At 45.4% G+C, this 13,979-nt stretch overlaps 1 long non-coding RNA gene across 1 annotated transcript in view; it reads right to left on the bottom strand.

The window, feature by feature from the left end:
* LOC138574436 (uncharacterized) overlaps positions 1-12,149 on the bottom strand; it is a 173,727-nt gene extending 161,578 nt beyond the window's left edge. Inside the window, exon 1 of the long non-coding RNA XR_011303936.1 lies at positions 11,925-12,149. This is a non-coding gene — a long non-coding RNA (uncharacterized lncRNA). The remainder of the gene's footprint in view (positions 1-11,924) is intronic.
* Between the last annotated feature and the right edge of the window lie 1,830 nt (positions 12,150-13,979).

Genomic DNA, 13,979 nt, shown 5'->3' with positions numbered 1-13,979 from the left:
ATAGTTAGAGGGGTTCTTCTCCTGGATCAGTATCCATCTATTTACAGCTAATATGTCTTCTTTGTCTTCCATTAAATTATATGATGTGGCCGGCTTTGCATTTTGTAGTTATTATGTCATTTTGTTGTGGGGTCAAAACACTTATTTCCAGGGTCACTTTTGCCTTAGATAGACCAATTTCTTGATTTATTAACGGCAGCTGAGTATTGAAGCCTTTTAGTGTCGGCTGGATTTTTCTTGGGATATTTGTTGAAGTTCCCTGTTTACTGTTGGGCCATCAAATCGAGCACATCTCCTAGTACCATCTGGTAGAGTCATTTTAAATAAATAACTTTTCCTAGTCTTTTCTTTCGATCTCCTTCCTTTCATCTTCATTCCTGTCTTTCTCTGCCTCCTTTTGAGATATCTTTTTCAGGGAGAGGGGCTGCTCAGAGCTTATTTGAGTCGCCTTAGATGGTACAATTTGATAAATCCTTTGATTTCAACATTCTAGCAAAATTACTAGAGGATGGCTGCTCTGAGTCAACAATCCAGCATTCAGCTGGTTTACAGGCACTCACCATAGCCTCATGATCTTCTTTTGCTAAGGTTGGCTTCAAAACAGCTCTTGGAACAGGCAATACTTTGTCTTGTCCATAACTGGGAAAATTAAGCTTCAACACCAGCTCCGTCAATACAGCAAGCACGCCTTTGCGATCAGTTTGGTTCACATATCATTTCTCCAGTGTAGTTTCCATCAGAATCATTTTTTTCATCATAAGAGTTATGTTATTCTCCTGACAGTTCTCACTTAGGATTAAAATAGATGTATGCTGTGTTGCATGATTGGCAACCCTAGAGTCCCCGATATTGGATTCAGAGCTAGTTGAACAGTCCCAAGATTAAACCAGCGCACTGAAACCTGGAGTGTTAGATAATTTAGAGGCTGGGACATTGCCATTTGTTTCCTTTCCCCATATCTTATTTCTGCCATCCATTGGAGAACGTTGAAGGACAACTACCATTTTCTATAGTGAGTGATTATTGTCAATTGTTGGTGATTCCAATGATATATCATTGTTTGGTGGTAAATCGGTTGCAGCATAGTTACTCTGAGATGATTGTCTCGAGGGTGGGGGGTTAATGACATTTGATGTCCTAGCTACTTGCTGGCTTGTAGCACAGGTTTTTAGACTACTTATGGGCATATAGTCAGTCATTTTTACCTTCTCCTTGGGATTGGTATGAGCATTGGACAATTTTCTTCTTCCATTTGTGGTCAAACTAAACAGGCCAACATGTCGGGAAGCACTGCGCATCATCTTTCGGAATATTTCAGGTAAGCTTTAATTCCCCCTACAGGTGGAGATCTGCGCTCAAAGGGTACTTTATTTCCCCTGCAGTCACCCAGAAAAAATGTGAAAGCTGTTACGTGTGAAGATCTAGGCTCAAAGGGTACTTTGTTTCCCCCGCAGTCACCCAGATAAAATGTGATAGCCTCTTGCGTCTGAAGGGGTGGAGGGGGCATACACATTGTAGGATTAGAAGGTAGAAAAAAACAGGCCTGTATACCTGGAGAACGAGCATAGTCTGCCACTTTCAGCCACGGAAGATCACTAAAGACTAACGACTCTCCAACGACTCTGCTATGTTCGGCATTTCGTATGCGCTTTTAATGTTAAGCTTAACCTTCAGTTTCACTGTAGAAAGACTGCAGCCTGGCAAATCCAGCCTCAATCACAGTGCCAGCAAAGACCAACGACTCTCCAACGACTCTGCTATGTTCGGCATTTCGTATGCGCTTTTAATGTTAAGCTTAACCTTCAGTTTCACTGTAGAAAGACTGCAGCCTGGCAAATCCAGCCTCAATCACAGTGCCAGCAAAGACCAACGACTCTCCAACGACTCTGCTATGTTCGGCATTTCGTATGCGCTTTTAATGTTAAGCTTAACCTTCAGTTTCACTGCAGAAAGGCTGCAGCCTGGCAAATTCAGCCCGAATCACAGTGCCAGCAAAGACCAACGACTCTCCAATGACTCTGCTATGTTCGGCATTTCGTATGCGCTTTTAATGTTAAGCTTAACCTTCAGTTTCACTGTAGAAAGACTGCAGCCTGGCAAATCCAGCCTCAATCACAGTGCCAGCAAAGACCAACGACTCTCCAACGACTCTGCTATGTTCGGCATTTCGTATGCGCTTTTAATGTTAAGCTTAACCTTCAGTTTCACTGCAGAAAGGCTGCAGCCTGGCAAATTCAGCCCGAATCACAGTGCCAGCAAAGACCAACGACTCTCCAATGACTCTGCTATGTTCGGCATTTCGTATGCGCTTTTAATGTTAAGCTTAACCTTCAGTTTCACTGTAGAAAGACTGCAGCCTGGCAAATCCAGCCTCAATCACAGTGCCGCCAAAGACCAACGGCTCCCTTGCCAATCCTTGCAAATGTTTAGAGTGTTGTGCCTGGCAGCATGCACTTCACTGTGCATGTGTCAGCCACCAGGGGTACATTTCAATAAATCCTCAGCACTAACACATGCACTAACACAGCAGAGGACACCACGGCTATCAGACGATTTCATGAGCATTCCTAGCTTGATGAGCACGCAGAGACAAGGGGGAAAGGGGGAATCTAGTGACTCTTTTTGGGCTAACTCTCTTCCTTGTCTTCCTGTCCTTGCCAGGAAGGGAGTCACCTAACACTGTGTGATCCCTCACTCCTTATGTGTTCACGTGAACAGTTTAGTAAGCGTTTTTTCTGCTTCTGGGTGTTTGAGAGTGTGTGTAGGACCGGACAGGCCAACATGCATTGATATGATATGGTATGATATGATATTTATAACGCACTTAATACCCACAGGTTTTTAAGCGCGAAACCCGGGGATGGAACCTCTGTTGCTCTGTGTCATCTTGCTTCCAAGGCGAGCACGCTGCCCCTGAGCTATCCTCCCCAGACCGATGGAAGCAAGGCCTATGGAAGCAAGACATGAGGCAGTTCTGGGTCCATTAGGAGCCAGGCCTGGGGAGGTTCCGGGGGCAATGCGTAATGGCATGGGGCTACTCTGGATGCAATATTAGTATCACGTGGCAGTTCTGGGGAATTCAGAAAGAAGTATTTATGAGGGCATTGGGAAACTGTGTGTGACTACTCTCGAAGAAAGAGCCAGTTCTCAGGTACTGGGGGTGAAGCACAGGGCAATTACGGGTGGATTGGTAGTGAGGCACCTGGCATTTGGGGGGCAATGTAAAATGGCCTGGAATTGTTCTACGGCCATGCGAGTGGTGTTGAGTAGTTCTGCGGCTTTGGGAGTGAGTCATTGGGCAGTTCTTGGGTGCTATAAAATGGCATGGGGCTATTCTGGTAGCAATGCGGCTCCCAGAGGGAAGTTCTGGGGTCTTGAAAGTGAGGCATTGGCAGTTAATGTCAAAGGGTATGTGAACATTCTGAAAGCAACGTGAAGTGGTAGAAGGCTGTCCTGGGACAGTATATAATGTCATGGAGCTATTCTGACAACATTGTTAGTGGTGAATGGCAGTTTGGGGGTTTTGGGTGGGAGGTATGTGGAGATTGTAAGGTTAAAGCAAACTTGTATGGGGCTATTGTTGTAAGCAATTTGAGTGGCAGCGGCAATTTGTGGTTCCAGTGTGAAATGGCATGGGTGAGTTCTCAGGCAATGGAGTGACATGGATCAGTTCTGAGGCACTGTGAGCATGGATGATTCTGGAGGCGATGCATGATGTACGGGGTGTGTGTGTGTGTGTGTGTGTGTGTGTGTGTGTGTGTGTGTGTGTGTGTGTGTGTGTGTGCGTGTGAGGCATGTGTAGGGTGAAATGACAAGGGGAAATGTGTGAAATGTGAAAACGCTTAGGGTGGTACAAGGCAATGTGAGTGGACAGTTATGGGGCACTGTGAAATGCCATAGGGAGATTCTGGGGCAATGTGAGATTTATGGGGCTGGATCTGGTGCTGTATGAAATCTCATTATGCTGTTTTGGGGCAATATGAGAGGCATGGGGTAGTTCCGTTGCACTGTGAAGTGACATGGGGCTATTCCGGGAAACTGTGAGTGGCATGGGGTAGTGGCTATGTGAGTGGTATCGTACAACTCAGGGACATAGAGAGCCAGGAAGGGGACCTTGAGTTACGTTTCTGGAGGCAGTTCCAGATGCTGCATGAAACTGAATGAGGATTCCCTGGAGAAAATGTCAGGGGCAGAGGGCAGTTATTGTAAAATGGCATACGTCTACGCTTGTGGAAATGTGAGTGTCAATGGGCAGTCTTGAGAGCAATATGAAATGTCATGGCCTATTCTGGAACATTGTTTGTGACTTGGAGCAGTGCTGGGGTACTGGGAGCAATGTGAGAGCCATGGGCAAGCTCTGATGTAATTGTATGCAAGACCTGAGGCAGAGTGAAATGAGTTGGGGCTATGGTGGGACGGGGGGTTTTGGCGTGGGGAAGTTACGAAAGCACTGTACGATGGCACGGGGCTGTTGATCCCTAACGAATGATACAGGCTGCATTGTCATCGGTTGCAGTCGCAGCAATCTCCCGTTCTGTCTGAGATACCACTAACAGTTTGTCACCCGCTGCAGCCTAAGAATCATAATTGATTGAGTCATTTTTGTTTTAAAATACTTCTGATTTAGTTTTATCTAGGGTTTGTTTCTTTGCTATTTTGTTATTTATTATTTGTTGTGCTATGTTGTAATTGTGTGTTGTATTTACTGCGGCGCTCTGAGGCCTTTGGGCAAGTTGGCGCTTATTTAAAAAAAAAGAAATCAAATCAAATAAATCAAATTCTGGGAGAAATGTGAGTAGCATGTAATGTAAAATGGTAAGGGCTATTCTAGGGCAACCTGAATGGATTGGAAGTTCTGGTACAGTGTGGAAAAGCAGACGGCTATTCCAAGGGTGATGTTAGTGACAAGGGACAGTTCTGGAGGCAATATGACAAAGCCTGAGGCAGTTCTGGATGCCTCATAAAAGTGATCATATCAACGACCCTGTCTCTGTTCTGCTTCTGGTGCAACATCAAGTGGAATGGTTGTATTTTGGTGTTACAGTGAGTGGTATGGGGCAATGTTCTGGGGGACTGTGGCACTGTGGCATTGTTTATTGGGAGGGGCAATGAGAAACATGCTAATTTCTAGTGAGCAATACGGAAACTAGCATGACAAGCTGATTACTTTGGCTAATCTGGCATGGGGCTATTGAAACTGTCATGGCCATTTTCTGGGGGAAATGTGAAAGAACCATGGGCATTTTCTAGGGATGGCGTTGTAGAGGAGGTCCCAAGCACGACTCTCACTCCAACCGTCCATTTTGAAGTACCAGGAACGTTCACGCCAAAATATGTGACGTATGATGAGCAAATAAACCAGCAGGGAGCTGCAGTTGGGCTCTGTCCAGTACCTATCAGAAGAACAGCACCTGTTGAAGTACCTACACCTAAGAAAACCTGAACAGTAAGGTACCCATTGAGAAAACCATATCGACAAATGAAACATAATGAAGATTGTCAGAATGCAGTCCCTGAAGAAGCTAAAAAGATACTGAAGGAAGACGAATGGTGATGTCGCAAGAACCCCGACTGACTCACATATAGAAGATATGACGACCTGTGAATGATGCAAATAGACGAAACACCATGGACAAGTGTCATCCTGAACCTAAAGTGAAATAATCAATGTCAGAAATTATGCCACATGTGCGATAAAGATATTCAGTTAGTTTAAACATGTACATATGCAAGGAACCGCAAGAAGCAAGAATTCGACAGGCTTGCTAATGCTTAGTAGTGAGATAGATTGCGGCAAGCGCCACCTATACATATCTACATCAAAGGAGCATTTTATATAAGTATACTTCCACTATGCACAAGAGCAGAATCAACCAAGGGTTACTAAAGGTCTCAATAGGAGAGCTCCGCAGTGAACAGCTCGAGAATTAAAGACAGAGAGAAAGCAAACCGTGCCAAGAAGCCAAGGTCGTATCGGCGGAAATAGACCAACAGTGGATACAATTTATGAAAAGAAGAACAGAGTATCCTGTTCAGAAAGGTCAAGATAAGCCACAGAAGACAGATGGCTGGCAAAATTAAATCAAAAACACAAATTGAATGAAGAATAAGACGATTTCACAGTGTCGGAATCACGTGACCACCCAAGCGAGAAGGGATGAAACTTTTACACTTACGCATGGACTTGTGCCATGCACAGATAATTTTTCCAGACTAAGAAGCAGTCTCGAGGCCAACCACAAAGAAATGACACATGACCACTGAGGTGATGATTGATTGTAGCAATGATTGGAGGGAAGCTGGGGGTGCAGACGAACTCTCTGCATATGGCCGGCTATTCTGCACGCTGCTAGGCAAGTGGAAAAGTATGAGTGGGGTTGTTGCCAACCCAATCATAGGGGACCAAGTAATCTAGGGTTCTATAGTTAGTAGAACCAATGAGACGTTGTACTTTTAGTGACGTTTACAGTAGCCATTTTGAAGGAAGGGCATAGATGCCCCACCTGACAGTGTTTATTCAATCCCCTCTCCCCGTTACCATATACAGATATAGCACCTATATTAAAGTTATTTTCCTAGAACCAATAGAATTGCATGCCAGATTTGAAGCGTTACACGTCACTGAGGATGAGTTTTTAGTATAAATGATGTGCTTTTTTCTGAAAATTAATTGAAGTTGAAGTGAGAAGGAAGATTGAGCGATTGCTGATATTCATGAACTCCCCGTGTTTTGTACTTGTCATTAAACGGACTCCCTTTGCCAAACTATCGAGTTGTCATTATTGATTTGATGCTAGAGTATTGATCTGCATCCCCATCCATCTCCAGGGTGCTGCTGCTCATCTTAAAGTGCTGTTGGGACACCCCAGTTCTATGGGCCGGTTGGGGTCCCAGTGCACAGCGTGGAACTGGTATAGAAAATATTCTGACTGCAATATAGAAACCAGAATACCAATGTGCTTAACTGGAGCAAACCTGCATGGCACAATTGAAGCTAGGATGACATTTTTCTGTAGAGAATGTAGAAAGTATCAGGCCTACGAATAACTGGAGCAAAACCTGGATGGCACTGATGTAGCTGGCATTTCTATATGTGATTAACTGAGACCGTTTGCAACTGGCTTGGTAAGGTTTTAACCAACAGGCTGTCTGCCACACTGAGGTGATATTGGGTGTTTCCAAGAGCATAACTGTGTATGTGTGCTGCATCTACAACAGTCTGGTATGATTTCATAATAATTTTCATATAGTAAAAATGCTGATTGGATTTTATTTTCTGGCAGGTGTACTTTTATTTTGTTAACTAGTGCACGAACAATGGTCTGCAGCTGTCGACTTGCCTAGTATTTCCAACTGGTATATAGTATACTTCCTTCCACAATATCTGATACTGCGCACAGCATTTCACTCATACCAGAGTGATGCGCGAACACCAGAGTACTTGACCAGGCTGGCATTTCATAATTTATCGGTTTCCACTCCTCCGATCTCAATCTGCCCATCATCTTCTATTTCCCAAGTTATGATATTCTGTCATGCATGCACTGTTGTATCCCTTGTAGTCACATGCCCTTCTTATAGAATGCTGTACACTGGGGGCATGTGCAGATGCTGTCCATGCTATGTTGCACTGCCGGGGGTGAGCGCTTACTCTATGCTGTTCGTGGCTTTCTTTTCTAGGCCGAGCAGTAGAGGGTTATACTTGTGCAGTGATGCTAAGAGCTATGCCATGCAGTCATATGTGAGGCTATGCAGTACTGTCACTTGTTGGCTTATGCTAGTCTAATCTTTGGCCTTTCTGAACTGAGATATGCTAAATTATGTCAATGTCAATGCAAAGGCCATTATACATATTATACTATGATCTGCCGCAGAGAAAGATCCCATAGTACGAATCGGCACAGGGTTTTCTCAGGTAATCCTCCACCGCATCCAGCACAGTAAAGCGCAGTTTTCATTATAATGTCCTATGGTCCCATATAGCTAAGGACAAAGGTCAGTCCATTCTCTTATATAATTTTCACACTCACTCTCTCCCCACCAGTGGAAGCTATCCTAATATGGCGCAGGTTGGGGAGATTCATTGTCACATTGCCTTCTGTTTCCCCCAACTTTCACCCAGAAAACTGCCAACTCTTGGCTCTGGCACCTCTGTCAGCGATCTCGGTATTACCAGGTCTTTTGAGTGCTCCTCATAAGGGAACGGATTAGGAATACCTGTTTTTAAGCCTCCAGAACTCACAGGAACTTCTGAGCACATCTCAAGGCCATCGCACACCTATAACTCAACTTTAAATACTACCAACAACACATTGCGTTGCTAACTGACAAGACAAATGACTTGTCCAATATGGACAGTTCTTGATTCTTTTCATGACCTTTTTTTGGTCTAAACCCATACAACTATACATGCATCCCAGCTTCCACTATCACTCATCCATATGCTATAATTCCCTTTTTGTTGTGACCTATTTCTGTCTGTTTTGTTCTCCAACTTTCTCTTTGTCTTTTCCTGCTTACCTTTTCCCGGTTTCCTTTCCAGCCCACAGACCACGGTCTGCCTTAAACCCTGGGTGGGGTCACAGTTCACCCATACAGGTTTTGGAGCTTTAAGACCACCAAGGTGGAAATGTAGGCAATATAAAAGCCAATCAACATACCATGTCTGAAGCTGGTATACTTACTTTTGGCTTATCATTTATGAGTGGTCTGCTACGTTACATCCCTTCTGCATGAGACCCCAACCAACCCCAGACATGTGTCAGCCTCATCGTCAGGTGTCCAGGCACAGCGAGGTACAGGACCCACATCTGGGCATACCTGTTCCCCTCCTCTGTGCAAAGAGGAAATGGCCCAGCAGTTTGGCTTGGACTGTTCCCATTGGTAGCAGTGCCAGAGCGATGTGGATGTGTCTAGTCCCCATCTGTAGAGGATGATACGGGCTACATAACAGTGGTGTGCGAGGTTCCCCTAAGCACTGACAGGGGTTGAGATTAATTCAAAATTACAGTTTGTCTTTCTATGTGAGAGAAGGCATGACCAGATGTGGTCCCCTGGCTCACTCCGCCCGCCATAGGGACCCACGCTGCAAAATGAATCCAAGGCTATCAACCCATCACATTTTGATAACAATTGAGCATGACTATATCTCCCATTTTTGGAGTTGCAGGGCAGTGTGATCCCTACTAGGGAAACCGGGCAGTGCCTTAAGGGCTCACCCAACAGGTCAGTGTGAGATCCTTTTTAGGGCCAATGAGGGCCACTCTAATGACTTAGTGCACTGTTAAACTGTTAAACTAGATTAGCAGCCGATGTGATTTCAAAAGTAGAATTTCCCACAACCTGCCACCAAAAACGTGACCCCGCAGATTCTACTTAAACGGTTTGCTATGCAAAATGACAAATTGAGAGGCATAATGTACGAAGAATGATTTGCGCTGTCTTGTTGCTACTTAGACTTTCTTTTGAAAGTCTACAGTTTGGTTGATCATATTTGATCGATTCGTCCAATTAGACATATTCATACATACATCTGTGCATGTGGGAGTAGATAAGTGCCAAGGAGGGAGCGGGGGTGAGGAGGTGGGGGAAGGGGGTAGGAAGCGGGGCAAGGGTGGGAATTTTCATAAAAACAGGCCAAACGAGTTGACCAAACCGCAGACTAGCAAAAGAAAGTCTGTATAACAGCGTAGAACCCTTTCAAAACATTTCACCAGTGGCATCGGAAGAACAGGTGGAGGCGCACATTAAGGGCAGCCCAGAAGGGTGCACCTGCAGCGGGACTGGGAGTCACGGGTGACCTTTGCCCATGTCCTTGTTAGCAGTCTGCCTGATCTCTGTGCAACCCTGCGATGGACTACAGCAAAGTAGGTTCTCCGTCTGTACTTTTAGTGCCACTTGTAAAATGGCTTCAAAGTAAAAGCTATGGTTGGGGGAGAAAAGATGCTACCAGCCTAAATGTGCAGGGGTCGAGGTGCCTGGGGGGGGGTGCAAGGGAACTATCTATGTTTGCATATTTGGGTCACATCCTCAGATTGAAATACTAAAAGGGAGAAAAGGAAGTGTGTCCCTGGAGAGGTGAAGAGCAAGGGGTATGCAATATAGTCGCACTCATGGATTTAGAATTGAAGATGTGTCATTGGGGAGGGATTGATGTGTATTGTCGAACATAAAATACAGAATGCTTTTTCTTTGCCCGCATTTCACTGCACATATATGCAGGGGGATCCCCCACAGCCCTCCCATACCCCTCCACATTGTTTTATTAACTTTATTCCACCCCACATATGCTTTGATATAAGTGTCAAAATTCGGTAGTCTGTGGATCAGCATTTTTTGGAGTGAAAATATGGGGTTATACCACTGGGGAGTCAACGACATATTAGAAACGGGGTGCTCTGTGACCAATGATCAGAGTAATGTGTAGAGACGGGAAGCCAAGCCATGCAAAGTAGAACAACAAAAAGAGCAACATGCAAAGGCAGGGGACAGAGGAAGATGAGGAATAGAAGGACGTGCAAGGAGCAGAGAAAGGCAACCGCGGATCTGTATTGTGCGATGCAGAAGTGACAGGATGCAGAGCTGATCAATGCAGGGGTAGCAAATACACAGAGTGTAGGGCATTTTCGAAGACCTCGCAAATTGCACCAGTTATAGTTGCTCATTTGTTTTACAATTCCACCACGAATTGCAAAAAGAAGGAGTGAAAGCAGGCAAAATCGCCTTTACTCCTTCTTTTAGCATGTCGAAGTGCACATTTGGTAGCATTTTCAATGGATTCCTAAAGAATCCGCCTCTTCTTAGCACGTGTAAAAAGAAGGCAGATCTCCAGCGTGAAAATTCAGATGCTGGCACTAATGCATGCAGATTTTCACGGCAGAGTGGATGGGGGTGGCAGAGGTGGTAATTCCGCTTCTTGCCCCTGCTCCGCCATACCCATCAATGAAAATGCAACGGAACGGAAAAACAGTCGTAAACATTGTTACGCACGATTTTTACGTTCCACCATACCGAAAATGTGTATCTAAATTGTACGTGAGTCTACTCCCACACTGTAGTCACATGAATAAGCATCAATAAACATATTTCAGACACCCTCAATCTAAAACATGCGCTAAGAAAACATGCTTGAATACACATGTGCACATCATTGAATGCATACATTTAATCCACGACACCTCAATGTAATAGTCCAGTCGAGTGCGCACACATACACACACACACACATTTTTATATGCAAAATGTGTAATCCACATAGCGTATTTAATGCGCGCACGCACACACACACACACACACACACACACACACACACACACACACACGCACAGATGCATCCACGTGTCCCAAATTCACGCATACTCATCATTAAAAACTCAAACCATCCAATACACAACCCTTAGTAGCATCTGTTCCATCAGCATGATGTCAACACACCCAACGACGTGCACACCCCCTACACACATGGACAGTATATATATATATATATATATACACGTTATATATATATATATATTATATATATTATTTATGCTTCTTCATGGCCTGTAAGAAGCGCTCACAAAAGAACAAGGAAAATCCACACACTATGAAAATCGAGAAAACAGACGGTGCCAATGGCCATATGCCACCGGAACAGACTCAGAACTGGGAGCAGAGACACGACTGCCCGGCGGTGAGGGCAGGAACCAGCATGCATTCCCCATGCACTAACAAGCCACTTGGCGAGGGGTTTGCAAACAAGGGCACTCCTTCTGAAATCGCCCCCTGTTCCTCTGCCCCGCACTGCCCTGCCCTGCCCTTGAACAGTCACCATATTTACATATATACATTGCCCCATCGCTGTGTTTCACGTTTGAGTTAAACACCTTCCAGCTTAACACAATCACTTTTCCTTTTCAATTGATTTCCGAGGCTGCGGTACTTACTTTGCACTTTTTTTCAACACATTTATTAGGCAGTGGGTCTGTGGTAGAGGGTCTTGTGCTCCGGAGTCGGAGTGCTGGGGCTGGGACACTGACACCCTCCAGGAGCAGGCGTCCAGGTTATTAATAGCCCTGCATACTTCACCCCCGTCTGACCAACTTTGGATAAGCCCCTGGAGCTGGCAGCCAGTCAGGGCAACCGGTCTCATCCTGATCTGCTAAACTGGACCTCCCTTCGCTCAGCAGGGCACGCACGTGTCCTCCGAGACCTCCCTGTGGCGCCACCTCCTCCACCCCTCATCCCTCACCAATTGCATCTCCAGTTATACAGAAACAAGCACGTGCCAACAAACGCTCTTCATGCACTTTTCACTGTGGAGCAAAGCACTCGCACAGCAACATACCACAGCTGAACTATATATAACAGCGTGCACGTCAGATGAGTGTGTGGACTGTCAGTGGGGGGAGGGACCTCCTGGCGCTACCTCTGACGCATGGAATGCCACGGGAAGTGACGTAACAGGGTGTCACATCGCAAGCACAATTAGGGGAGGGGAATTCCTCTTCTTTATTTAAGATGAGAAAACAGCAAACGACACTCAGTTCTCAGCAGCTTACCGCCAACTCCCAACTGACTATTCTAAAGAAAACATTCCAGCTTAGAATATCATAGACAAGGGACCAAGCACTGAGGATGCTGGCAACACCATAGAAGATGCACAAAATAACAATGACAATCTGTTGTCCACCAATATTAAAAAGTAATGGAAGGTTTTTAATTAATCATACCCATTTGCATTGCTCTGGCCAACGTTGCATACCACACATTGACCTCCGGACCAAGAATGATTTGCATCTAGCTGGTCCCCACCTGTAATCAGGGTTGGATTCTCCATTAGGTCAAGTAGGCACCGGCCTATGGGCCCCACTCCTTTTAGGGGCCCCGCCAATACAGATCAAGATAAAGCGGCGCAGAAAATTAAAAACATATTAGGAGATAATTTGCAAGGGGGGCCCCAACATTTTGACTGTCTAGAGGCCTCCACAGGGCTTAATCCGGCACTGTCTGTAACGGGTCGGAAGGGCGAAAGAATGACATAGGCTGCCCAGAGCAACAATAGTGGTCAATTCAGAGCCTTGCATCCATCACTTTTTTAGTGCAAAGAGGTCACACTAATGGAACACGTTTACCTCCAGAGTATTACATTTTTCATATATCAGCTGTTCTTTCTCACCTACCCTCAAGCAGGTAATCCCACAGAATAGATCATTTGAATATCATGTGTAAGGTGACTCACTTGTTTGATGCACCTGCTGCAGAGACCTCTGCTCAAGCTGTAGGTCAAAGGTTTGTATCCTGGATGTGCCAGCAAGTCATTCCATCCTTCTGAGGGGGAGACAATGAGTCCCCTGCTTTCTGGGAAGGAATGGGCAAACAGTAGACAGAGCTGCTAGTGGGTTTAAGGCCTAGGGGAGATTTCCCTAGTTGCCCAACAGGTAAAAGTGGGAGCAGCAGGCGTCCCTCATGTATTGGATGGCGAGAGCGAGGGTAGACAAAGTAAAGCAGTGGGTGGAAGGTAACAAGTGTAGAGAAGCCCCTCACGCTTACATCAATAAAAATACAACCCACTAGGGAAAACATCCTAGCACACCTCTTGCAAGGAGAACAAGTCTTTATTCCATTAAAAAACAGGTACGCGATAGCAAAGAACTCTGCTGCCACGAAGCGCTCTAACGGCAGCTTATAAGGGCAAAAGGCATCACGATGACGTACATCACACGTGCTACAAATCCCTGGAGCTGGTTGGCGTGACCCTCTACATAAGCAGCCTGCTCCATATGGGATGCCAGATCATTGGTGCCAGCTTTTCCTGTGTATCTTCTTCCACGTGGGGATCTTCTAACAACGTCATCAGGTTCTGGGCTTGATAATTGCCAATTATGGACAGAATTCCTAATCAGTGGCCTAATGTGCACCTGGTACTGCAGACATGGGAGCAGAGGCTACATTCGAGGCCGTCTTATCTCAGTAAACCTCAGCTCGATACCAGACGCATC

The sequence above is a fragment of the Ambystoma mexicanum genome, chromosome 1p, assembly GCF_040938575.1.
Source record: "Ambystoma mexicanum isolate Mex_15411 chromosome 1p, UKY_AmexF1_1, whole genome shotgun sequence".
NCBI lineage: Eukaryota > Metazoa > Chordata > Amphibia > Caudata > Ambystomatidae > Ambystoma > Ambystoma mexicanum.
The sequence above is the reverse complement of the archived record's forward strand: the minus strand, read 5'-3'. Positions and strand labels throughout refer to the sequence as shown.